The sequence below is a fragment of the Dipodomys merriami genome, unplaced genomic scaffold (assembly GCF_024711535.1).
Source record: "Dipodomys merriami isolate MVZ:Mamm:240054 unplaced genomic scaffold, mDipMer1.0.p SCAF_2, whole genome shotgun sequence".
In the NCBI taxonomy this organism is placed as follows: Eukaryota; Metazoa; Chordata; class Mammalia; order Rodentia; family Heteromyidae; genus Dipodomys; species Dipodomys merriami.
Genome location: NW_027203381.1, coordinates 77,584,032 through 77,611,501, shown reverse-complemented (window position 1 = coordinate 77,611,501; position 27,470 = coordinate 77,584,032). Strand labels below are relative to the sequence as shown.

General features: G+C 36.9%; 1 protein-coding gene across 2 annotated transcripts in view; it reads right to left on the bottom strand.

Annotated features, from left to right (window-relative positions):
- Positions 1 to 27,470, bottom strand: part of Lsamp (limbic system associated membrane protein) — a 615,403-nt gene that overhangs the window by 293,941 nt on the left and 293,992 nt on the right. The gene's annotated exons all lie outside the window — the stretch shown is intronic.

Here is a 27,470-nt window from a genome sequence, read left to right as displayed (position 1 = left end):
GTCTTAAGTATTTCTGCTGTTTCCTTTAAGATCTAATTACCATCCAATGGACAAATGTCATTATATTAGATTCAGTTCGGCAATAAACAACCGGATATGAGAAATTCAGGCCAATAAAGTTAAATGAATACTGACTTCCCACAGGATTATCTTCTCATTGTTTAGGGAAATGTCATTCAGCTAAAACTCCATCTGCTTTAGTGCTTTGAGAGTGATATAATTGATATTATGGTGGCTTTACTCCATCTCAAGCTGTATTTATTATTTCATGTGTGTATCCTATAGTCTTGCCTGATGGTAAGTTCAAGCTTGGTTCCACTGTTAGGAATTAGTGCAGATTTTAGGGTTCACTGTGAACCTTAAGAGATTGGAATGACATATGTGCAAGCAGTCCTGAGAGTAAGTGGATAGACGTTGTATCAAGTAAATCAAAGCAAACATCATTGGGCTTAAGCCTCACTCCATCTGCAGAGGATACCAGGTCAATTGATAGCAAGATAGCTGGCCACATTATATAATTGCCATCTTTCATAGGAGATGAAGGGAAATGTTTTTTCACTTTTCATTACAATAAAGGTAAAAGATAAATGTTTTAGAAACCTAACATGAAGCTCAGAAAAAAGGGGTAAAGAAAATGCATTACTGGAAAAGAGAAGAGGTAAACCCACCTGGCAAATGAAGTTATTTCCTTCAATTTTCTAACCAAAGCAAAAACCTAGCAATGAACAACAAGAAATCAAGAAATCAAGAACCACCTTCCAATTGCTCCTCTCTGGTAAGATTGAGATCTTCCCTATAGAAAGATAATCCCAGACCTGTTCACAACTCAGAGTCAGCTGTACAAAACTCTGGGGTATAAGCAGAATGAAAATAGCAAGACCATAGACAGGAGAACAAGTTAAAACACCATATCTATTATGATGTGTCAAATCCAAGTCTCTTTTGGGTCAAAAACAGGAATAGAGTCAAGTGCTGGTGGCTCATACCTGTAATCCTAACTACTCAGGAAGCTAAGATCTGAAGATTGTGGTTTCAAGCCAGGCTGGAAAGCCCATAAGACTCTTATCTCCAATAAACTACCCCAAAATCCAGAAGTGGAACAGTGTTTCAAGTGGTAAAGTACTAGCCTTGAGCACAAAAGGTCAAGTCTAGCACCCAGGGTCTAAGTTCAAGCTACAGGACTGGCACAAAACAATCAAACTAAAAGGAATAGAAACAAAACAAAACAAACACATACATAGAGAGCATACACATAGATTTATATCCCAACTTGTATCTCTCATAAACAAGCACAAAAATGTTGTAATATAAATATTCCTTATCCCATAGTTATTAGGTAAGTTTTATGTTTTATTCTGAGCAAAATTTAACTTCAGTTAATGGGAAACAAGACACACAGGTTTTCCTTTTCTTCTTTACCTATTTATTTTCATAAGTATAGTTCGATTTAATTGCCAGAAAGCATCTCTGTTTCTAATTTCTTTGCCTTTATGTAGACCTTACTAGAAATCTTCCTTGTGTTTGACAATCCAGAGCTCCTCTGAAAGGCATTTTGTGGACACTGGCTGTTTCTTTCTGGACTTCACATGTCTCTGTTCCATAATTTTGTGGCATCCACTTCTATGTCCTTGGTGGTGCACAGCACTGTTAAACTTAGAGTAATATAGAGCTAATTAATAGGCTATTTGCTGCCTTCTTCCAAGGATGGTGAATCTTTTTGCTGTCAAGGGTCATTTAGATATTTATAGTATCATTTGCAGGTCATACAAAATTGTCAGTATGGACAGATGGTCAGGATGCAGAGGACAAAAAAGGCATGCTTCTATCCCATCATGCACCAAATGATTTCAAAAGCCTTATGCAGTCTGCAGACCCAATATATTTCCCATATCTGGGGGGGGTAATGTAGAACATAGACTTATTTTGTTTTGTACTAGGAGGGATGAAAATATATCTATGCAAATGTAACATAAATATATTAGTGTTTTTCTCTCAGGGACCACTGACCTCCTTAATCAAGGCTGAAGGCACCCTAAGGCAAAGCACCAGGCCTAAGTGGCAAGGGCCACTTAAGCACAGTGCAGGGGCATGCATGGGAAAACAGTGGCCCTGGCCCCCTCTTCCTGACCCTGGTCACAAACCAAGATAAATTTTCTCAAGAATGTTAGCTAAAGAGTTTGCACTCAGCTTGGCTCCCTATCCCTTCTACCAGACCAAGATAAGAAAGTAGCTAGTTGACTCAAGGATCCTACTTAAGTTCTTGTTTAGCTCAGGGTTACTTTTCTACCAGAATGATACTGCTTTGTGATACAGAAGAAACTTATTTACTCATCACTAATTATGTATAAAGTTTACTGCTTTCCTATTACTGTCATACTGGATAATAAAAACTGCTTGGGAGATGAACTAGGGACCTTTGTCCCCTGAGATGTATTCCCTGGTCTCCCTGCTTTGATTCCTGAGGTGATCTCTGTGCCTTCCTTCCTTTTTTCTTTCTTTCTTTCTTTCTTTCTTTCTTTCTTTCTTTCTTTCTTTCTTTCTTTCTTTCTTTCTTTCTTTCTTTCTTCCTTCCTTCCTTCCTTCCTTCCTTCCTTCCTTCCTTCCTTCCTTCCTTCCTTCCTTTCTTCCTTCCTTTCTTTCTTTCTTTCTTTCTTTCTTTCTTTCTTTCTTTCTTTCTTTCTTTCTTTCTTTCTTTCTTTCTTTCTTTCTTTCTTTCTTTTTTTCTTTCTTTCTCACACCATGCCATCCCCCTTCACCTTGCAGCACTGCATGCTTTTCCCTTTTCAACTGTCTCACCTGAACAGTTCAACAGCAATGAGCAAACTTGCTGTATCACAAAGAACTACTCTGAATGCCCTTAACAAACAAACACCAGTATATGTTCTATAGGTATGATCTACAAGTTTAACAAGAAAAGATTGCTCATTTGGTTATTTCCAAAAGCTGTACTAGAATAAAACAGACCCTTGGTGCATGTGCTGTAATGTAGACTAATAGGGTCACACAAGGAAGACACAGAAGGAACATATGGTTGCCTACATTCCTTGCCCCCATTCCAAGCTCTACATAATTGACAGATAAAATTGGCAAATCTTCTTATCAGCATAAGAAAGAAGTGCTAAGTCAGGTCTTTAGGGTCCTTTGGCATTTTAGTAATTTTATCCATGGAAAAGTTAAAAATCATACATGTCATTATTTCAAATTATTCTCTGGAAGTATTCAGATCTATCTTACCTAAAGAAGTAATTGACTATTTCAGAAAAATTGCTAGACCCATAAAATGCTTTATGTGGAAACTTTGCCTTGACAAACTATACATCTTATTTTTAATTCAGGTCTCAGTCTTATTTGATTTGTAAATTTATCTTTTACTTACAAACAAGTGAAAGGTGTATTAGAACACCCATACACATTTTATTAACTCAGAGGGTTAACTAAACTCCAAGTACCAGAGTACAACACAGAATTTTTAAAAAGGAAAATGCATTCCTACATCTTTAAGAGTTCTTTTTTTATAGGATCAAAGTTCCAAAGTAAATTTATTCAAACCTAAAATATGGAAAATAATTGTTCTGCAATGCAGCTGAAATTTTCCTATTGAAAATGGAAAGATACAGTATAATTTCAGAACTTTTTAAAATTCTAAAATGATTTTAATGATTTTTAACAATTTTAAACTGTAAATAGTAAACACAAGGAAAAGGAGCCAAAAGTCAAAGCATTAACCTAATTTTGTACCAGGATGTGTTTTCTAAAGGAAAATAATCAATTGATCACCAAGAAGGACCAGACCATCTGGCTATACAGAAATGAGAAGTGTTGATGTTGACACAGATCCTGGTGCCCAGCATTCACTGACTAGGCAGAAACTATCCTGGGAAGTTGACTTAACCACAGGATAGACAGTCTGTAGAGTAAAAGTCGATTGTAGAGTCATGTCTATGTATTATGATACAAATGAATTATTGACTAACTTAACATATTGCTTCAGTACTGGACAGTATAGTTCAATAGGGTATGTTTGATGACTTCATCTCAAAAACCATACAGGACTACAGCAGAACTATAAAGATGTATTTTTAAGTAGGTTATGTATTATGAGTTACTTGATTTAATGGATTTTTTCAAGGAGTTTACATGTATGTTACTTCTGGGATTTAGAAAAGACAGTGACCCTCAGAGAATGGACATTCATGCCACAAAGAAACGACAAGAGAATACCTTTCCACATTTGGGTTGGGTATATTTCAGGCATCTGAGGACCTAGAAGCACAACAAAGTCATTGTGAAATCTTTTCATATCAGTGTTCTGTCCCTTCCTGGTGACATTATCATCCTGTATATTAAATTTCACTGGTTTGCATGTACCTTTATCATCAAAGACAGGAAACTTTTGTAATTCACCTGTAGAGTCCCCACTGAGCCCTCTAGCATAAATATCATCTGCTCAGTAGATGCTTGCTGAGGTGTGGAATAAATAGACTGAATTTAATTTAACAACTTGCTTAGGTCATCTCTCAGATATTTATTAATTATTTAATGGGTGAAGAATAGTGTGTAACAACGTAACATTTCTTAAGAAATGGTTATAATTTTCCTGAAGGAGAATTATTAAAGGTAGTGTTAAAAGGAAAGTGAAAGAGAGAAAAATATATTCCCCATTTCCACTATAAAGAAAGATTATGTCTGGGAGCCAAGTAATATACATTGCCTATAAAGAAAATGATGAAAACAAATATAAAGCATTACATAAATGTTTAGTAGGTTATCCACTATAAACATGGACTCTCATATATCAGATGAGTTATCTATTCTAAACCTGAAATTGATTTTTTAATCAGCTTTAAATAATAAGAATTATGCTAGGCTCAGGTGGCTCACACCTATAATACTAGCTACTCAAGAATCCAAGATCCGAGGATCACAGTTTGAAGCAGGAAAGTCTATGAGACTCTTATCTCCAATAAACTGCTAAAAAAAAAGCCAGAAGAGGCACTGTGGCACAAGAGGTAGAGCTAACCTAGAACAAAAGAAGCTAAGAGATAGTGCCTAGGCCCAGAGTTCAAACCCCAGGATTGACAACACAAACAAACAACAATAATAATAGCAATAACAAAGATTAGAAAACACATTTTATTTCCACTGTTCAGTATATCTGAATCTACACAAATGATAGGAAAATCAATGTACTCATAAAGCTCTCAAGCACTGAATCTATGCAAATGTAAGATGTATTATGCACACTATTGATATGAACAGGTATGCTGACAATTCCCCTTATAGTATGCTCTGAAAACAATGAATTTCAATTAGAGACAGAAGAGCAATGCTCAATTCAGTGGGTACTAATAATTTGATAACATAATAAAATGATATCTATAATGTAAATGATACATTTCATATATATGTAATCATTTAACTATGTTTATTAGTTTTTTTTTAATCACCAACTTAGCATTAGTGCTTATCTAAATGTAGCTTAATATAAGCTTTCCCAGTTTTTGTATTTTATGTGGTTGAGATCAAACCCAGAGCCTCTGGTAGTCCTGGCAAGAATGCTTTCCCACTGAGCTATATCCCCAGCGCAAATCTCCGTTTCTTAAAAAGATATTTGATAACAAACAATATAAGTACATTTTATTTAATAGTTATCTACATTACAACCTATTGTCCCTGGGGACATTTTAACTGGATGCATAGGGGATATTTTTTTTTTCTTTTTTAATTGAAGAAAGAAAGAAAAAAAAAACAGACAATAGATTTCAAGTGGAGACAATTTGTACCCTTAAATGCCATTGATAATGTCTGGGCCTCCCCAACACCCCTCCCCCACACACACTTTTTTTGGAGCTACTGGGGAAGGAGGCAAGGCTACAGGTATCTAGCAGATATGGGCCAAGATGTTGCCAATCATACTACAATACACATTATATACTACACAGAAATAATGAATTCCAACCAAAATGTTGACAAGGCAAAGGTTTACAAACTTTCTATTAGGTCTAGATATCTTCAGCTAAATATGTAGAATAACAGGGCAAACATCTACAGTGCAATTGTGGGGTTTTTGTTTGTTTGTTTTTGTGGGTCATGGGGCCTGAATTCTGGGCCTGGGTACTGTCCCTCAGCTCTTCAGCTCAAGGTGAGCACTCTACCACTTGAGCCACAGTGCCACTTCCATTTTTCTGAGTAGTTTATTGGAGATAAGAGTCTCATGGACTTTCCTGTCCAGGCTTGCTTTGAGCCATGTTCCTCAGATCTCAGGCTCCTGAGTAGCTAGGATTACAGGCGTGAGCCACCAGCGCCTGGCCTGCAATGGTGTTTTGTTGTAAGTACTATGCTTCGTAATTTATAGGCACATAATTGCAACCAGCAGTCTCTGAACTATAAGTAAAGTTCATGAGATACTTTGCTTGTAGTTAGTATTTAAACATGTTTAAAAAGTGATAGAAGCTTGACACAGTGGTTGGTACATGCCTATAATTCTAATTAATCAGGAGGCTGAGGCAAGAAGTCTGCAAGTTCAAGGCTAGGCTAGGGCAATTTAACCAGACTCTGTTGCAAAACAAATTGTTTAAATAGGGATACAGATGGACCCATTGCAACAATGTGATGTGTACAAGACATTATGTAGAAAAATGAACTTTACAACTTTGGCAGGGAGGGAGGGGTGGGGGGGTGGGGGGAGGGGAGGGGGGAGGGGGAGAGAAGGAGGAGGGGGTGGGGGGAGATGGGAAGGAGAAACAGAGGAGGCAACAATTTTGATAAGAAATAGACTCATTACCTTGCTCATGTAATTGTAACCCCTCTGTACGGTATTTTCACAATAAAAAAATGAAAATAAATAAATAAAAATTTAAAAAGGCTAAGCTCAATGATAGGGTAATTATCTGGCACACACAGGCCTTGGATCCAACACCAGCTCTTGAAGCAAAACAAATAAACAAACAAAAACTTAATAATGATCCTTTTAAATATTCCAAACATGCACAAAAAGATGTGTGAAACATTATCATGATCTAATTATTGCATATTGTACATGTGTTTATATCACTCACTGTATCCTACAAATATATACAATTATGTCAATTAGAAATTAGAAATAAAAATGTACTGAAAGTCATTTAATAGTTAACAAATCATTCCTTTTGCTGTACTATGTTAGTATCAAAGTTATATAAAGAAATGTCATTAAACATTAACATGGAAAGGGAATGCTCTAACTTGTTTTCTAATTTAATGTTGGAGGCATCACTCAACCTTGGGTGTTTCCTCACTTCCTACTCAATCACAGAGAGGACAAATAAGAGAAAATGCAACTCCGTTGGGGAAACTTTATTTTTTAAGGGAATTATTAACTTTTGTTCATCAGAAAAAATGTTTTTTTTTTTAAATTCAACTTTATTTTCCTCATTTGTGAATCTCCCTCTTTTTCTGAGATGCAAAAAGATTGAATATGTAGATGGGAAGGAACTCTTCAAGAATGAGATGGCTCTGTATTTTGGAACTGTTTGCTTTGTAACTTCAATCCTACAAATAAAACCCTTAATGAATCAGCAAAACCATTATAGAATCATTTCACTCTAAAAGAAGAGATAATTGGTCTGGGAAGTGATGCTATATATTACAACCATTATAGTGTAGAATCAGGAACTTTTCTAAACAGAAGAGAGAATAAACTATCATGAAAATATCCCAGACTCTTCTGAATCGGAAGTCCTGAGTCTGGCTTCATGGCATTATTTTATGTATAATGAAGTCCAAGAAATAGGCAAACACACTTAAAAATAGCAAATGAGTTTGAATGCCAAGTTTAAGGAATTTTGAGTCATCAGTCATTTTGATCCTATTATCATGTTCTAAGATTAGATCCAATAAGGAATTTTAAAAAATATATGGGGTTCTATGCTGACCTGATGCTCATGAGATTGACTTATTCTGAAAAAAAAAAAAAAGACTCCAGTGAGAAAGCAAGTATAAGGCCCTACTTCAAACTTCACTAGTGTTGAAGAAGGTGACTGAAGAGGAAAAGGAGGAGGAGGAGGAGGATGAAAAGGGGGAGGAGCAAGATGAGGAGGGACAGGGGGAGGAGGAGATGGAGAAAAGAAAGAAACTTTTATTCTCAAGCTCATTCCTTTCCAGCTTCACAAATAAGACATTTTAAACTAAGCTCTGGATATTGATTACTTTCTATACATAAAAAAGTGGACTATACTACATGATGTAGTGTAAACAGGATATTCATATGCATTAGGAAAAGGAACTATTTATTAGGCATGTGCATGGATATATGTTTTAGGAGACGAGGTTCTGTTGCTTTTGATTTATCCTTGACCTCAGTCGCCTTCAGTCAGCAGAGATTCCTTAAGGCCATGGGATATAAAATGGAAACAAGACGATACAGAATGTTTTAATATGGAATTGTCAATGGAGGCTCTAATAGCACATGTAGAACATTTTATAAGGACTTTAGGGATACTTGCACATGAATAACCCAGGTCTTAAATGTTCATTTATCTGTTTTAGATCCAGTTATTTCCATAAACGTTAGAGCCAGCCGGGCACCGGTGGCTCACGCCTGTAATCCTAGCTACTCAGGAAGCTGAGATCTGAGGATCACGGTTCAAAGCCAGCCCGGGCAGGAAAGTCCATGAGACTCTTATCTCCAATAAACCACTAGAAAACCGTAAGTGGCGCTGTGGCTCAAGCAGTAGAGCGCTTGCCTTGAGCTGAATTGCTGAGGGATAGTGCCCAGGCTCAGAGTTAAAGCCCCATGACTAACCAAAAACAACAAAAAAAAGTTAGAGCCACATGCTGATCTCTCCTCTTCCTCGAGGATAATCTGAATAGAAGGCAAAAGCTGTCCCATGCTGAGATCACCTGTCAGAATCAGGGCTCCTCCTGGATTGAATGAGGCACATGCTATATACTTTGTGTCTTTTGTGAACTTTCAGGATGCAAGAACAAGGCCTCTTTCTTGCCAGTGAGTAAGTGATGATTATGCTTTTACTGAAATAGCAAGAAACTTCAGTCCTTTCCTCTCCTTTGAACTACAGGTTTTCCTCTTTCCTTTCCATACAGGTTAGGGAAGATGAATAGCAATTTTATATCTTGCCTTTGTTTGGATTCTACGAGTCTGTGTTCACTGTAAAGAAAAAAAACTCACAGTTGCATGCAGAAAAAACTGCTTTTAGTTGAATCTTTGAAAGAATAAATTAGTCTTGGGATCTTGGCTCAGAAGTGTAGTTAACATTCTCACTCACTATGCAACTGAAAATAAATCTATAGCTATTTGAGGAAAATTTCTGTTACCTACCGAGTCATTACAAAGTAAATATCAAAAGTATGCTAAGTTCTAGAAGGGGGGGAAAAGTAGTCTACACCATAAAGAGTTTGGTCTTTATCTCCTTCCAGCAGTAAGAAGAAATAAAGGTGGTTACAATAAATTATAAAGCATTTAGGACAAGCATTCTGATGTATGAGGCATAGCTGTACAGTCAGAAGACTGTTTTCCGGAAGTCTTACTTGAAAACCCAGCTCATTTCTTCAGTCTTCTCAGAGACAGAATTATGCAAATACTGTCACTGGAGCAGTACCATATTATAATAAGGTTCATCATTGAATTACATGCATTTAGATATAATTCAGATCAAGTAGTTTCAAGATGCAACAATTAATGAATCCCAAATGTGTGCCATTGCCAAGTTAAAATATAGAAAAGATGTATGTCAATAAATGAATCTGAAATTAGACTACCTGCAAGACTACTAGTAAAAAAGGCCTCTTCTGTTTAGTTTACCTTCCCTGGTAGAGACAGAGTTAAAAGAAAGACCGAAACAGATAAATATAAAGAGCAAAGGAAGTCTTTCCTTGTTAAAATGTATTTCATGGGTACAAGTGTGAAATGGGGACTCCGGCAGCTGCACACCGCTGATGATATTATCAAACAGATCCATCACAGGTGAAGGAAATATAGTGGTCCCCTCCCCCAGCTGACAGGGAGCTGATAGATTACTGATGAGCTGAGCGCATATAAATCACAAGGACACTTCTCACATGGAGAATCATAAATGTAAGGATTTTTCTGACTTCTGTGTTTGATTTTCCATCACCCACATTCCACTCTATCTCCTCTCCTGTATTTCCTAGCTCCAATCTTAAAAAACAAAACTTATCAGCATCACCTTCTAAAGGACAGTGGGATGAGGACTTTTTACCCTTGTGTGACAACTTATTTTTGGTGTTTTTGCTCCGTTTCTCTTCCCATCATGTTTCTTCATTTTTTCCCCTCTCCTAAGCCTCTCCTGAAAGCTTGTCACTCTTGCACAGATCAACAATCAGGTTGTGAATGGAGCTGGAGCCAGGTGATCCAAAAAAAAAAAAAAAAGCTTTAGAAGTGACTGAAAGAGTTGAAATCAAAGCAAAAGCTATTAGGTTTGAATGCAATTCTATCTAGGAGAGTTCTTGTAATGAACTCAGCCTGCTCTAGCCAGAGACTGATAAAAAGCACTATAGTGTCCAACGTACCTAAAGCCTGAGATTGCTAGGGTGATGGAGGTGAAGGGAGGGACCTGGTATTTGGAAGAGAGGGTGGGGGGAGAGGGGAGGTGGAGAGAAAGAGGAAGAGGCAGTCAGAGGCCATGGCCCCTGGTTCTGCTACATCTACCAAATAAGTTAACTCTGAAATATCACAGCCAGTCTGAGTTCAAGAGAGAGTCATGGATACTCAAGGTTAAGGTTGCTCTATGAGTCCTAAAAAAGAACTCCATGACTCAAAAGAACCAGCTTTTTAATGTGAGGGCCTTTCTATCCCCTCTTCTGACCCCTGGACCATGCTACCTTTGAGTCCGTATTACAGAAAGGCATCTCTTCTTACTGTAACTCCTAAAACATGACTGTTAAATGAAAAGTTAGGGAGAGTGAGAGGGAAAAAAAAACACCTGAATCTAAGTGGAGATTACTAAGGCATTGCTGTGTAATTCTATGATCAAAATCTATTCACATGGCACTGGGAATACTGTGGAAATGTCACTATGTGCTCGAGGCATGTGACTTGTCTAGCAAAATGAATTACCTTGACCAATTCAGAATATTTACTCTCCTTCATGGGCAAGTCATCTATGCCTGGCTGTATCAAGACTACTCTTAGACGGAACAGCTCATTGCCAGATGCAATGAGATAGTCTGATGTATGTGCCCTATTTATTCCCTTAAAAGCTTCCAACATCATTCATCACCTAGTCCTCATTTTCTTGTCCCTCCTCCATCCCTTCTATATATTGATTTCCATAGCTGATAGCTTATTCTTGACTGCTGTTTAGTATGTTGGCCTCCAGGATTGTGCTGTCTTTCCTTCTGAACTCATGGAGTTTTCCCAGTTTTCTTCAGTATTTAGGCCTTAAATGGTATGTTTGATTGGAATTTCAAACAGCATTCTCCGCTAGTTGTTCCTTATAGATGTCAGATGGCCCCTCCAGTTAAATATGTTTTGAGCTTTCCTTTTACTGTGTATTCTTTAATCTTCTTTTTCTAGCTTCCTATTTTTCAGTAAATAAAGCAATCATTCGTCTATGAACTTAATTGTCACAGAATAGTTCCTTGTTCTTCATGTCACTTATGTGATCCAATATTATTTTCATTTTTGGTCTCAGAACTGACCTCTGATCTCCACCACTATTCTCCTAGTGTTGATCACTGACTTGCTGTCTTTTGCCAACATCGCTGCATGACATTCCACAAGATGTTCTAGCCTATGATATTGTATCCCTCAACACACTGCTATTTCATCAACCTTTTATAGTGAACAGAACCTTCATGAAGTTGATCACATAACCCTCTTAACTGCTCATAATTTTTTTATCTTTGAAAGTCAAAATAGACCAACATAAATCAGCTCAGCCCATCTTTCCATTGAGCCTGATCTCTTGACCTTACGCTCTAGCTTGAAATTTATTCTTTTTGCAGGTTCAGAGCTCAGTGCTCCCATTTTTGTCTTTTCCCTTTTCTCTATAGTATCTTTTGTAGATCCTTTCTTATGATACAAAACACCACCTCAGATGTGCCACGCCCCTTGTGAAGAATTCTCTAAGTTCCCAAGTTCCATTGTTGTGTACAGCTTACAATAACATTTTACATATTTGCTTTTTTGCTTTTCATCACTATTTTACGTAAGACCCAAGCCCATGGCTTCCCAGTCTTTTGCCTGATAAAATGTCAACATTAAAACTTCATCAATAATCATTCAGTTGATAAAAAGAAAAAAAAGGACCTTTTGCCTCATCTCTCCTAAGAAGTCCTCTTCCTAATATAATCTACAACGAACAAGAAAGTTACTACTCCAAGCAGTTTAGAAAGTGTAGAAATTATGATGGATTTTTTTTCTTATTTAAGCCAAAGAATCGCATTTTACTTGCTGCTACCATCAATTCTAATGTTGTCTGGAAAAAATGATATATCTTTGATAATACTCTGATTAATAACAATAAAAATACAAAAAAGAAAGTAAATTTTAAAAGAGGACAAACTACAGTTGAAATTCCTAAACATAAATAATATGCGAAAATATGCAGGAGAGTGAAAAATGATATTGTTTCCTATTATAACAGATCTCCTACTTCCGTTTGGTAGACTTTACTAAGAACCTTGATATTTTATTTTTAGTTGATGTTGAAATAAGGGTACTGGGTCTAACTGGTGCCATCTTGGCCATCTGGGAGATGATAGAGAATTAGGTTTTACTGGCACCATCTTGTCGTATGGTGGAAGAAGGTGAAGTTCCTCCTCCCAGGTGATGGGCATGTTTGAATTTCCAGAGGCAGCGATGAGACTTGGACAATAGGTTATTGGACCTGACAGTTTGGGTCATGAATGCTTTAGCTCCCTATGACCCTGCCTCCTGACCTGATCCTATTTAGGCCTGGACCAGCTCAGGCACCATTACACCATGTATTATGTCTCCAGGCTCTCCTCTGGTCACTATGTATACCACTTCAGCTCTCCATTGAACTTAATCTGGTTTGTTGGTATTGTCTTTCTGCTCTTGATTTCCTCTTGTACTCTAATGACTCAGTTTTCCGACAGTGTTAAGTGTTGAGTGCTGAAGGTCTTTGGGACCTTCCAACAGTGTTAAGTGTTAAGTGCTGAAGGTCTTTGGGACAGGAGTCAACCTTCAGGAGCCAGCTTTCTAATAAAGACTCCCAATCCAGCCTCTCAAAATGTGGCTTCTCTGTTTCTCAGGACAGAATTCCCATACAACTATGTCACTTGTTCTAATCACTGTTATTTCAGGGTTCAAATGAATAGTTCTAATGTATACTTCAATGTCACACTGAGGATTAACCACCTTCCACTACATAACTTGCTTTGTGAATTTACAAAGGCTTCGAAACTAGGCCATAAATAATTTTCTCAACTCATGTCTAGTGAGTTAGGCTACTTTGGTCCACATTACACTTAAAAATGTTTTTGTCTTCTTCATTTTACTGTGAAACTGGGATTTTTTCTTCTAAGATAATATTAAAATCAAGAAGAAAATCAGAAAGGGTGATAAAGAGTTCATCAGCAGAGAGATTCTCTATTGATCCTTTTTAGTCTGGAGGTAACTGAAATTGGTCCGTTCTGGAGTTTTCCACTCAATAGGAGGTACTGTAGTTATTCGGATAAAATGGTTTTATTCTTTAGTATTGGGGAATTTTTCCTACTTTTTGTCCTTCACTGTTATAGTATACATTTAGCATTCTGAAATCTTCATTCAGATCACAATATCAATATCTGAATTTATAATAAGAATTGAGCAACCCTTCCCCCCCCAAAAAAATAAAGAAAAATTCAGAATGGGATTAATTTTATGTGCACCCAAACTGGGCTACCCAGTGTCTAGATATTTGACATTAGTCATTATTTCTATTTGTGTCTTTGTAGGTCTTTCTAAAGGAAATTGATGTTTGAACTTTTAGCCTGAATAAATCAGACTTCTCTCTTCAGTATGCATAGCTTTCATTCAGTCTTATTAAGGCCTTCATTGACTTAAATGCTAAGAAAGACTTCTTTGGACAAGGATTATCTTCTCATACCTTCTAACTTAGTCTTGAGTTTGCATTTCCTTCTTTGGCTTTTCTGGTTGTCAGGACTTCAGACTAAACCTACAACTATTATACCGTCTTTATTGCTGGGTTTCCCACTTACAGAGTATAGAGGATGGGACTTTTTAACTTCCAAGATGAATGTATTTTAATCATTCATATCAGTCAGCATGTTTTAACTGTCAATCACAGTGTTTTCCAAGGAAAATGGGCTTTATAATACTCTTTCTACTTAAGGAAAGGAAGTCGTTACTGTGGCTAATCAAGGTATGTCCTAATACTTAAACATCAGAAATATTGGTGTATATTGCTTTAGTCAAAGCAGCGGTATTTTTACTGTATTAATCAGCATTTACTCTTAGGCTATGTAACAACCTCATTATAAAACAGTCATATTATTTTTTTTCATTATTTTTCAAATAACTCTTAATATGGAGACGTTTTATATAAAACATCTAATTTGGAGGTTATACTACAACTCCCATCTGCTTTTCTTTCCTTCATTAAGTGTCATAGGATATATGTAATTTGACCACAATTCGAGCTCAAGTTCTTTGATGCCTCCAGATATTTCTAACCTTTTCTGAGACAGATCCTGGACAGAGCCCTTTTCTTTTCAGTGGGCTTTGAAGACTGGAAATTTTAGCTGTTTGTACTTTTGTTCAGTTCAAAGGAACAGGGAGATTATATGTAACTTTTAGAGATTCATTTCAACTGAATAGTTATCCAAAGACATCTTAGATAAGAATGGTACTGTGCCGTTTCAAGGATTGCATTCTGTGAAAAAGCTATTTCTCAAAAATATTTGACACTGTGGCTCAAAGTGGTAGAACACTAGTCTTGAGTGCATAGGCTCAGGGATAGCACCCAGGTGCTGAGTTCAAGCCCTACAACAGACAAAAAAAAAGTAATTAAGCAGTTGTACAATAAAGTTATAATTCCCTAAGTCAGGTTACGAATATAATACTTCTTGATCAGTGTCACCCCTTCCTTCATTTTCCCCTGCTTTTCCTTTCTTTCTCTACTATCAAGTTAAATACTTCATTTTTTAACATAATGTGCTGGGCACCAGTGGCTCACGCCTATAATCCTAGCTACTCAGGAGGCTGAGATCTGAGGATCACAGTTCAAAGCCAGCCTGGGCAGGAAAGGCTGTGAGACTCTTATCTCCAGTAAACCACCAGAAAACTGGAAGTGGTGCTGTGACTCAAGTGTAGAGTGCAAGCCTTGAGCACAAAGAGGCAAAGGTGGAATGTCCATGCCCTGAGTTCAAGCCCCAGGACCAGGAAAAAGAAAAAAGAAAAACAATCTCTTCATAAAATTTCCCTCTTTGTTCTTATGTGGTGGGGACAAACACCATGTACTTGGAAACCACATGCTGTTGTCACGCTATGCTTCACATTTGCAGTTAAATATCTGTAGACTATAAAGTTAAGGGAGCCAAGAGTTCCTGATTCCTAAGGTGTCAGCAAATCAAGGTAATAAGGCATTTTTAAAAAAGTAATTTCAAGAATACTATGTTTCTATGTATCAGATGAATCACAGATTGTGGAGATTTAACACAATAAATATCAACTCAGTAAATCTGTTCTGAGGTTGAGAGCTGAGCACAAGAGGTCAAAGAAAATATATACAATGCTCATTAGATACAATGTAGTTCTAAATAAGCCACAGTGGATTTCTTTCTCAGTTGCTGAGATCTAAGTAAGTAGAGCCGAAGAGTCCCCCAGAACTTAGTGGTGAATCTAATCTCAGTGTTACCAAACATTTTGGCAGTTTTCACTTGCTTATTTCTCCTAATTGCAGCCTTTTAGCCACAAAATGATCAGAGGAACAGACAATGAGATCAAAGATACACATCCAGTGCAAAACAGTTCAGTCTACTTGCCCCAAGCAACAAATAAGTGAAGGACAGTCTCTATTGTGAAGTAAAGTGTGTTTCTGGGAGGCTAATGTTGGGTGCAAATCTGCCCAAGGCAATGTTACAAAAAAAACTGCAAATGCAAACAACAGAAACATAAAAAAATGTTTTCTTATTATGTTCTTGTGTGCAGCTTACCTAGACTTTGACTGTGATAGAAGAATTCTAAGAAGTAAGAAGGTGTCAACAAATTTATATTAGATATTAACCCCTTCTATGGTATTATTTTTGTCCTTAAAATTCATTTAATAACAGAGAAAAGTCAGCTACTACTGTTGCATCGGACAAAGATTTTGTAGGAATCAATAAAGTTATTGTAGTGTAATCCTTTGCAAATCACCCATAAGTGCACTCTTCTACATTTCTATAAAGGGAGAAAACTTACTCTCTTACATCACTTCACAATTCTAAATTCATTCTCCATTCCTCTTTAAAGGCGGTGCTGGCATGTGGCATGCCAAATTCTCACAGTTGTACCATTCCTACTAAATGAATGATGAAAATCTAAGAGGGCTATAAGTCAACATCATCCTTGATTTATCAATCATAGTTTCACTTATGGTCTTCCTCATAAATATATTTTAGGCATAGCGGGGACATAGCATTAGAAAGGAGCTTGTTACCTGGTGTTGTTCCAGGCACATTCATAAAACAAACCAGCTTTTTAATAGGGATGATCCAGAAAGAGGTGCTTGACCTTCAGCAGGCTCTAGTCTAGAAAAGCTTGTTATACTCTGAAAGCATTTCAAATGGTAGACTGGAATACAAAATAGTAAGATAAAGTCATTTATAGGTTTCTTGCTTTCTGAAGAGGTAGTTTTCAATTTGCCCTATAAAATCATGGGCCAAACCAAGTGCCGGTGGCTCATTCCGGCAATCCTAGCTACTTATGAGGCTAAGATCTGAGGCTCATGATTCAAAACTAGCCCAGTAAGAAAAGTGCATGAGCCACTTACATCCAAGTAACCACCAGAAAACTGGAAGTGGCACTGTGGCTCAAAATGGTAGAGTGCTAGCCTTGAGCAAAAGAGCTCAGGGACAGTTCCCAGGCCCTGAGTTCAAGCCCCATGACTGCCAAAAATAAATGAAAAATAAAATCAAGGGCCACAGCTGATGGTTATTCATCCTGAATAAAGGAACAATAAAAAATATTGCCACCAAATCTTTTGAGACTCTTCCAGCCACAATAGAAGCCTGTTTTGAAGGTCTAGCTGTCAGAAAGACTGCAGAAACAGTCTTGGAGTAAACTCCAGGACATTTGGCTGAGTCCTCTGATACAAGTCAAGCAGGTACTGACTGTCACTGAAAAATGGTAGTGTAAGTAGGAAGTGCCTTTCTTCAATCAACAGGAAGTTTTATTCCTTCTGACTGGTGCCTAACAGAAGGCATTTCCCGGTACTTATAGGTTCATGAATTTTCACTAAGACAGAAGCTAATTCTTCATTTCCATCAAAGCCTTCAGAGTGTTCAAAAGGTTAATTTAGAATTACTTAGTAAATGTTAATTTTTAAATGTCCCTATTTTAAAAATTGGGTCTCTAACACTATATGAAAGTAGAATTTTTAAACACAATATAGTTTATCATCTTAACAACCAGTTGTTTTCCTATTTTTTCCTTTTCTTCTTCCTCTTTTAACACTCATTTTTGTCACAGATTATGAAAAATTTGTTTTAGTATATTACAGTACACATTTGAAGACTGTTTCTTTTCTATATCATTAATTCTGCTAATTTATCAATTAATTTTGTTAATGACACTGGCACCCTTTCACTGTACACCTGATAAGAGTTTTCTAATGAAAAAGATATATGAGTTGGCTGTTTTAAAATGTGTTTCAGTGAAGCTATGGTGATCCCCATAATGAATGTTGGCACAAAATCAAGGGGACCCTAGCAACTAGCTGGCAGCAAGTGAACACCATTCTGCTTTTGCTAGCTAGTACTGACTTTTCTGAGGCAAAGGCAGAGAGAAAAATGGAAGAATTTAGATAACAGAGGCCAGCTCCTCCTCTAGTATGGGAAAGATAATTACTCAATGGGATCTACCTGGACACAAGCCATGTGCTCTCAATGATCCTGCTTTCTTCAAGGGATATGGCTACCTAGCTGAGCAACCATTTTAACCTGGAGTGCTGCATAACTGTGACAGAAAAATTAGAGTTCTGAGAGAAAATAAAACCACATACTTTTAATTGGAGAGTTCAAGACTAGACCAGGGATTCCCCTTAGAAATATAAATCCTAGAACCACAATGGATCAAAAGAAACCACTGTTTAATTGCTAGAGAGTATGCAATAAAACTTGCTTAAAAGATATATGTATGTAATAGATAGGATGGAGGGTAGGATAGAGAAGAGATTGATGGAATTGAAAGGAGCTACACAGAATATACATAGATGGAGCTTTAGTCAGAGTTCTTAGCCAGCTAGTATATAGTACTTCCTGATGGGGAAAAAATGGAACTAAAAGAACTCCTCCATTAATAGCCACATCCAAGAATTGCCTCAGCTACCAACCTCGTTGAATCATCTCTCCCCTGACCCCCTTCTCCCAGATCAAACATACCCTTAGGAGAAGGTAGCCTGTGACCAAGTTCATATTTGGTGCTGACATATCTGCCAACACAGTTGCTGGCAAAAGTTTGAGAGCCCTTACTCAAGATCAGATTACTCTTCCACCCTGCCTTCATCTGCCCCTGCCTTGGTATTATGTGCCCTGCTTTACTTCATGTTTTCTGCCTAATAATAAGGGTCCCTGGTTATAACTGGAGGATGAGGAGGTTGAGGGCTGGGGGTAGGGGTGGAGCACCATTTCCTCTTCAGCCTGGTTGAAGGTGACTAGGTTACCCTCCCCAGGTTTTCTTTCTGATTAAGACCTGTTGGTCTGTTGAGTTCACCTTTCTGCTTTTTTCTTTTTTATTTCTTTCTTTTTCTTTTTTTTTTTTTTTTTTGGTCTGGTCGTGGGGCCTGAACTCTGGGCCTGGGCGCTTTCCCTCAGCTCTTCAGCTCAAGGCTAGCGCTCTACCACTTGAGCTACAGCGCCACTTCCGGCTTTTTTCTTTTTGCTTATGTAGGGCTGAGGAATCAAACCCAGGGCTCCATGCATGCAAGGCAAGCGCTCTACCACTGAGCCACCTTCCCAGCCCCTCTGCTTTTTTCTTTATTCATATTTCTCATACTCAAAATATTTACTTATACTTCCTTTCCCCAGAACTCAAAGGAAGGGTGTATAGACTGTCAGGTTATTTATAATTTTAATAATAAGACTCATGAAATGTCTAAGAATTAGACAAATCTTTACAAATTCGGTTTTTTTTTTGGGGGGGGGGTCCGGTCGTGGGGCCTGAACTCAGGGCCTGGGTGCTGTCTCTCAGCTCTACAGCTCAAGGCTAATGCTCTACCACTTGAGCCACAGCGCCACTTCTGGCTTTTTTCTTTTTGCTTATGTGGTGCTGAGGAATCGAACCCAGGGCCTCATGCATGCAAGGCAAGCGCTCTACCACTGAGCCACTTTCCCAGCCCTACAAATTCATTTTTAAAATAATTATTATACCTGTTCTGTTTTGAATTTTAATAGATGGTTCTTAACATCATACCTCAATGGTATCTTCAAGGTTTTAGTGGCAAAGGAAGAAAAGGAAATGATCTCAGGAAGTTTTGTGATTAGAAAGACTGAATCTAGAAGAAGGCATAGATAAATTTGGGATCTTCTGGGAATCCACAGTAGTTAGACAAGAAAGGAAGGAAAAGTTTGGTTTGAAAGCGAACAATTAAGGAGTTAAGTTACATTGTCTCTCCTGAAAAACTCTCAGCAATACCTGGGGGATTATAGATACCATGGATTTAGTTTTACATATTAAATATGGGTCATATATTTATGTATATAGGTATAGATATAGATATATATCCCTGAAAATTCTGTGATTCTGAGAGGAAATTCCAGAATATATCCATAGTCATCTGTGATTTAAGTTTCTAGAAATCCAGTATGCAGATTTTTTTTCCTCCTTCCCCTTTTTTTTAATATCAGTAAATGATTCAGGCAAATAGAGAAAGACAAAAATACATCTACAGCAAATAATATGTCAAGAAATTAAAAGAGAAAATGTGGGACGGAGATAAAGATGCCCAGAGAAACTCAAAGAGAGAAAGAGAATGAAAAAAGGAAGTGATCAGAGACAAAGACAGAGAGAGACTCAGAGAGATAGAAATGTCATGTTTGCTCTCTCTTTCCCTCTCTCCTCTTTTCCTTCACCTCAATCCAGTTTCTTTCTCCAACCCTCCATAAAACAAGAAATTTCAGGATTAGTCATGATAAAAAGCAGAGGTGTCAGGAGACGGGAAAGTTTCCATTCTAGGTATAATATTTACTCTGCATAAAAAATTCAGAGAAAAAATGTAGATAAAACCAATCATTGAGCTAACAATGCTTACTTTGGTGACTTATGTTTAATATATCATTATAGTCATATTTACATTTCATTGAAATCACACTGACATGTCAATTAATATCTGTGAACTCTGCTTTTAAAATTAAGGCATGTTCAATACAGAATAATTTCATTTTCCTCTTATCCACTTACCATTAACTTTTAACAGAATTGCCATCAAAGACAGAAATTTGGGAGGACGCAGGTCTGGAACTAAGGACAAGAGTATACTTTGATAATAACTCACCATACTCAGGAAAATAAATTTACTTGGTGAGATATATGTTTCCTTAAGCTAGCACTGTGCGTGTGTGTGTGTGTGTGTGTGTGTGTGTGTGTGTGTGTGTGTGTGTGTGTGTGTGTGTGTGTGTGTGTGTGTGTGTGTGTGTGTGCTAGTACTGGGGACTCAACTCAGGCTTGGAGATTTTCCCTTAGTGCACAAGTGTAGTTCTCTACCACTTAAGCTACACATCCTCTTCTGGCTGTTTAGTGTTTAATTGGAGGTAAGAGCCTCATAGACTTTCCTGTTTTGGTAGGCTCTAAGTGGGATCCTAAGATCTCAGCCTCCAGAGTAGCTAGGATTACAGGCATGAACCATTTGTGCCCAGCTGATTTTCCCTAAATCCTGTTCTCAGTATTTGTAAGTGATTCTTGTTTCTAAGAAACACTTGTCATTGTGTGCAAGATTTCAGTAGTATAATGGGCAAAAGTATATTAAGAACGTTGGATGCAGGTAGATCACATGTGCAGATACTCAGGAGGCTAAGATTTGAAAATCAAGATTTAAAGCAAGCCCAGGCAGGAAAGTCTGAGACTCTTATCTCCAACTAACCACCAACAAATTGGATGTGGAGCCGTGGCTCAAGATGTAGTGTACTAGTCTTGATCCAAAAAAGTAAAGGACAGAACCCAGGCCCTGAGTTCAAATCATAGGGCCAGCACCAAAACAAATAAAAACAAAAATAAAAAGTCCTATGTAAACTAATAGCTGAACACTGGTGGCTTTTAACTGAAATCCTAACCACTTAAGAGGCTGAGATCTGAGGACTGTGGTTCAAAACCATCCTAGACTCTTACTTCCATTTAATCAGCAAAATGCCAGATGTGGAGGCATGGCTCAAAGAGTAAGCATAAGCCCTGAGCAAAAATAAAGCTAATGGAAAGTTCCCTGGCCCGAGTTCAAGCCCTAGTACTAGCACAAAACAACAACAATAGTTAATTCAGGAAGTTCAAACCTCAGCTACATATCACCTATATTAATGCAGGCAAACTATTTCATCTCTGTTTCAACTTGACATTTCTGTGGATTGTTTGGGGGGAGTTACTAAATAATTATCTTTCAAGACCTAATATGGTCTAACATCTAAAGATCTTATATTACCTGGAGTATAGGAAACAATTATTGCTGACATTGTCATAGACACTGTTCTTTTTATTATCATTATTATATTTACTGGTCATAAAAATAGAATAATGGAGGTTAGGATGTGACTTCTTTATTCTCCTCTGAAACAAGTGAGACACTAATTGCAAGATGCTAGAAGCAAGGGGAAGGAGAATCTTGGGAATGTTCACTCAAGAAAACCAATTGAAGTACAATTTTCTGAATTGTACTTCTAAATGGGAAAGAAGAAATATATCACCACAGGGAAAATGTGAAGCTTTAACTGAGTAGTATGCTCGCAGAAAGCATAGGTGGTTAAGAAACTCCCCTACCCTGTTCTGTTTCAGGGAAGCCTTAACCATACAGGACCCTGGTGCTCTCTTATAATTTAATACTCACCTCCATCCTTTCTCAAGACACCATAGACCTAGATGGCTTCTTGTACCAGTGCTCCTAGGCTTCCTTTCTGTACAGTGGAGTGTTACTCATTAAAAACATTCTTTGCAAGAACCTATGAAATATCCTTTGTATCTAGTGCCTTTAAAAAATCAATAATATTACAAAATTCTCTCTATATGTCACAATACTTTGGGAACCCTGGGCTAGGAGCTATGTCCAGATTAATCTTAGGCAATGCATTGGTTAGGAGAAGGAACATAGAAGAAAGAACTTTTTCATTCTTTTCTGAATAAGGCCTTGTTCCTGATATTATCTCTTCTTTCACACATAAAGTATATGTGTTCCAAAAATGCATTTTTTTGGTGCCTTAGGGACAGCTATTAGAAAGCCAGAGATTCTTGGGTACAATAAAATCCTGAGATGTAATAAAATTATACACTTAAAGCCGTAGTACTGCTTTTTACCTTCACATGGTTAAAAAAGAATAGCAGCTTTGCTCTGATAAACACTAAAAATAATACTCTGAACATTTATAATCTTGTGGCTCCCACCAAATAAATCAGAAAATGAAAATACTGAAAGTGAACCCCTTGGGTAGATTTTTTAAGACTCTAATACATTTGCCTACACTGTGGATCATTCTTCCTTGTGGATCATAAAGTTAGGAAAATTCACATTTCTTGTCTATTCAGTTTAGTTATGATGTCAGCAGGATGCAGAGTCTCCTACGTTTTATTATGTTTTCATTTTATTTTATGCCACTGGGTTAACAGTCAAATATCACAGCTTGTAGTGTCTAGGATAACATGCAAATGTAGAAGCTTTTCAACAGGATTTTATGAAGTGGAAGGAACTGTTTTGCTTATTATTCATCTCTTTTATAATTGTGGAGTTTGTAGAATTTTGGAAACACTTTAAATAGAATTATTAAGTCTAGCTCAGATTTTCTGAAATGATCAAAGTGTGGCTTGCTTTTGAGGATACTGTTTTTTTTTGTTTATTTGTTTTAAATAAGCTTATATGCTTGAATTACTTTAGATGTAGACTGAGTGCATAACAAGCAGTTAGGATCCTAATAATCAACTGTATTTCTTTATAATGCTCACTATTTGGGGTCTAGTACCAATTTTGTGTCAGGTCCTGCTCAAATATATGCTCATGGATGACCAGATTTCCTTCTCAAACAATCTGTCCAAGGTAGGTGCTTTTCTGACTACCCCCATGTTCCAGGAGAGAAAAGTAAGTCACAGGTCAATTGTATTGGGCAAGGAATACTAGTTAATAAATGGCACCACTGAATAGTTCACTCTGAACTGTTTGCTCTCTATCTGTGCAGGGATACCATTCTAAGACTTCTCTTGTCTAAGACTGTGGTTAATCTCTTTTCTTCAAGTTGCCATTATCTGTTTGCTGATCTAGGGTTCTCTTTTGTGTATTAGAATTTTGGTTCTCTGTTCTACCCATTACTGACTTAGGCTTCAAGCACTTCCTTATCTGCTAAATCTATTTCATTTGTCAAGGTGCTTTATAGCTTCCAAAATTGTTTTTGTCATGTTCTTGCTTATTCTCTTTAACCTTGTATACATGTCTTTAAAGGGAGAAATCCTTTTATAGCAGGGTGAGTAGAATTTGGGGAAGTAAAACTAAATGTGTGTTTGATCCATAGTCTTTTCACAGATTTGCTTAGGATTACAGATTTTTACTCCAGGAAATCGGAGCCTCTCTCTCTGTATACCCATCACCCACACATAATTGGTAAAGAATAATAGCTAATTACTAATTGAATCCCATTTAAATGAAAATAAGGAGCTGAATCAGGAGTAATACAACTTTAAGCCCAAGATAATTTTTGCTTTTCATATTACACTAAACTTCTACACCTCATCAATTATAAGTTTTTATTTTGAACATCTAAAATGGAACTTATCATCCATGAGATAATGCAGATAAGTGCTTTCAAATATTTTATGTGCATACAAATACCTTAGAGACTTCATAAAATGCAGATTATTATTCAGTAAGTGTGGTAGGGATGAGACTCCCTTGGTCCAAAAATTACAAATCTATTTGTAAGTGTAGATCACTAAGACATTTAGTAATGAATTGACAACATTGTATTTTCTAGTATTATAAAATGCCATTTCATATTTGATTTGTGTTGAAGAGGTGGTATTTGTATAAGAAATTGTCAAAATCAAGGCTTAGATAGCTACAGATTGAGTTGTCTCAGAGAAAGGAAAGGCTAGGGTTGGGGTTCAAGTCAACCTATAAGTTTATTAAGATATAGAGATAAAAATGTCAGAATATAGCCAACTTTAAAGTAGATAGCTAGCTAGATAGCTGTATAGATTTTTATGTATTTGACACATATATAGTATATAAACAAAATATACATACATAATTCTAGGGAAATTAAGACATTTTAATCCATGAGTATTATCTATATAGATAAATCTGGGACAAAAAATTAATATATGATGATATATGTGTGAATTTATATTGTTTTTATATTATAATTTATACTAAATTGATTTAAGATGACTTAATTATGTGCTTAAACAGTATTTATTAAGAGAAGAACAAACAAAATAAAATAAAAGGATATTACCTGAAGAAAGACACAATAAAACAGCTATTAAGTTTAGTATACCAAAACCCTATTATGTTTTCTACAGTTAATGGTAGGGATACTATAAATACAGCAATGAGCACAGTGCAAAAATGAATACTCAATCAGTTACATAAGTCAGTCACTAAAGCTAAAAAGATAACTGCTTTAGTTTTCAGAGAGGAGTACATGTACTGTTCCATAGGGCTTTTCAAGGACAATCTTAAAATAGTCTTATAAGTCAACTCAGATGGAATATATTTATTTGTTCATGTACAAATTGAGTTTCTGGTAATGGAGAAATAAAGAGACAAGCTTTTTTTTTTTTTGGCCAGTCCTGGGGTTTGAACTCAGGACCTGGGCACTGTCCCTGAGCTTCCTCTGTTCAAGGCTAGTGCTCTACCACTAGAGCCACAGCACCACTTCTGTTTTTTCTGTTTATGTGGAGCTGAGAAATTGAACCCAGGGTTTCATGCATGCTAGGCAAGCACTCTACCACTAAGCCACATTCCCAATCTGAGAGACAACCTTTTGAGGATGCTTAGAATTCTATCTATGGAAATATGGAACAAAGAAATTTGAGGTCTATCTCTTGCACAACAACAACAACAACAGAAGTTATATTAAAATAGACATATGAATTATATTGGTGGTTGAAATGAAGAAGAAATAAACTCAGTCAGCAGTCATGGGTAAGTAGGTACCGATTTCTGGAATTAGAAATAAACCCATAACTGATCAAATATTTATATCTTTCCACAAATGATACAAGGTCTTCACATCTAAGTGGTCGCTGAATTGAGTTCAGTAAAAGAAAAATAAAGGGGAGGAAAGAAGGGAGAAAAGAAGGGACAGGGGAAGGAGGGAGGGAAAGGCAAAAGGGAAAGAGAGAAAGAAGGTATGAAAAGAATAAAAGGAGGAATGAAAAAAAGGTAAGGAAAAAGTGAAGGAAAAAGAAACAGGAATTAGAAATTTGGCAACCAATGTGTAGAACCAGTCATTCTGTGTTTCAGAAAATGCTCAAGAAAGGAGGCCTCAAACACTACAAGGCTGACCCTTATTTACCAGCCGTGGATATCAGAAAATGGCCTTTTGGTGACAGTTTGAGGATGGTGGCCCCACAAGTTGGAAATCAGACAGAACCTTGTGTTGGTTCTTCGATACCTTTGAAAATATAACTCAGGCTGTGAACATCGAGGATCTAAATACACACACTTAGAAACTTTGGAGTGGGACTCAGCCTTTTAAAGGGTATCAGAGATGGTTAAAATATTTCCATAAACTCTGAGTAAAATGAACTACATGAGATGGATGTAACTTGAGACCGGAAGCCATTTAGCTATTCTTCCCAGCATTCCTTTAGTTTGAGCCTCATCAGAGGAACTTCTAATTTCAGAATGTTGGGGGTCCAAAGGTGAACTGAAGAATCGGTGGAGTCTGTTAAGGGAAGCTGTGGATAGGAACACTCAGCCTACAGGCAATATGAGGAGGGCACATCTTCAATATTTTATTCCTAGCCACAATGCACTTGTGTGCACTTTTTTTATTACTTGAACTCACTGGCCTTCCTGTAGACCTTTTCACCCAGTAATAGTTGCTTACTGCAAGACTTCAAACTAAAATCTGAAAACTGCACTGTTGCTTGGCACTGAGACTTCAGTGAACATGAGATAAGCATACTATTGTATCAGTGTACACTACTGGACCCTGCAATAGTTGTAGCTTTCCTGACCTTCCATTTCCAAAACAAAACAAAACAAAACATACACAAAACAAGACCAAACTATACACAGATCATAAAGTATGCTTATTCTCATAGTAGACCCTAAGGTAGAATAGGCTCTGTTTAATTCACACAATTTTAACTTCATGTAAACATTGTGATAGAGTTTTAAAAAGAATTCATAAAATGGTCCAACCTTTAGGAGCATAATTGGCTATAATTGGTTGGTAAAATAAATTCCCCAATCTACTAAGTTCTCTAGAACCTACAAATTACAGGTCACATTATGTGAGATGCCCAGGTGGCAGCAAGTATCCTATTAAGGCAAAGAAGTGTTCTGAGAAGGCTCTGTCATATGTCTATTGGTGTGCCCCTTATAGAGATGATGAAAGCAGGGGTGGGTTCAGCAATTCACTCAATATAACACAGCTAGAGAAGGATAGAGCTGGAGAGTGGCTTTCAGATTACCTCCCAAGTCATATGCCATAGCTACAGCCCTTCATCCTTAGAGAGGAAGTTTATTCCCTGCACATTCCCAATTCAATTCATGTTTTTTACTTGGATATACAACATGAAACAGCAAGAGAATTTTAGTTTTTCCATTTGCCATTGTTAGTTCACATTCTAACAAGAGGCAAAGCCATACCCCATGGGCAATACAATGTGGGTGAAAATCAGAAGATTCAAAATAATTGACTAGAAACATGTAGAGAGCCTACCCTCATTTACTTGCTACATCTTTTTAAAAATTGCTTTCATTAAAACCATTGTGAATCCAAAGAGGTCTACTATAGAGTGCAATGATTAGAGATGATGGTTACATATTCTATAGTCCAAAAAATCTAAAAGAAAGGATTTTGAAGTTTTTCCCATAAACAAATGATAAATGTTTGGGGATAGAGATGATCTTAACTTGAGGTAAATG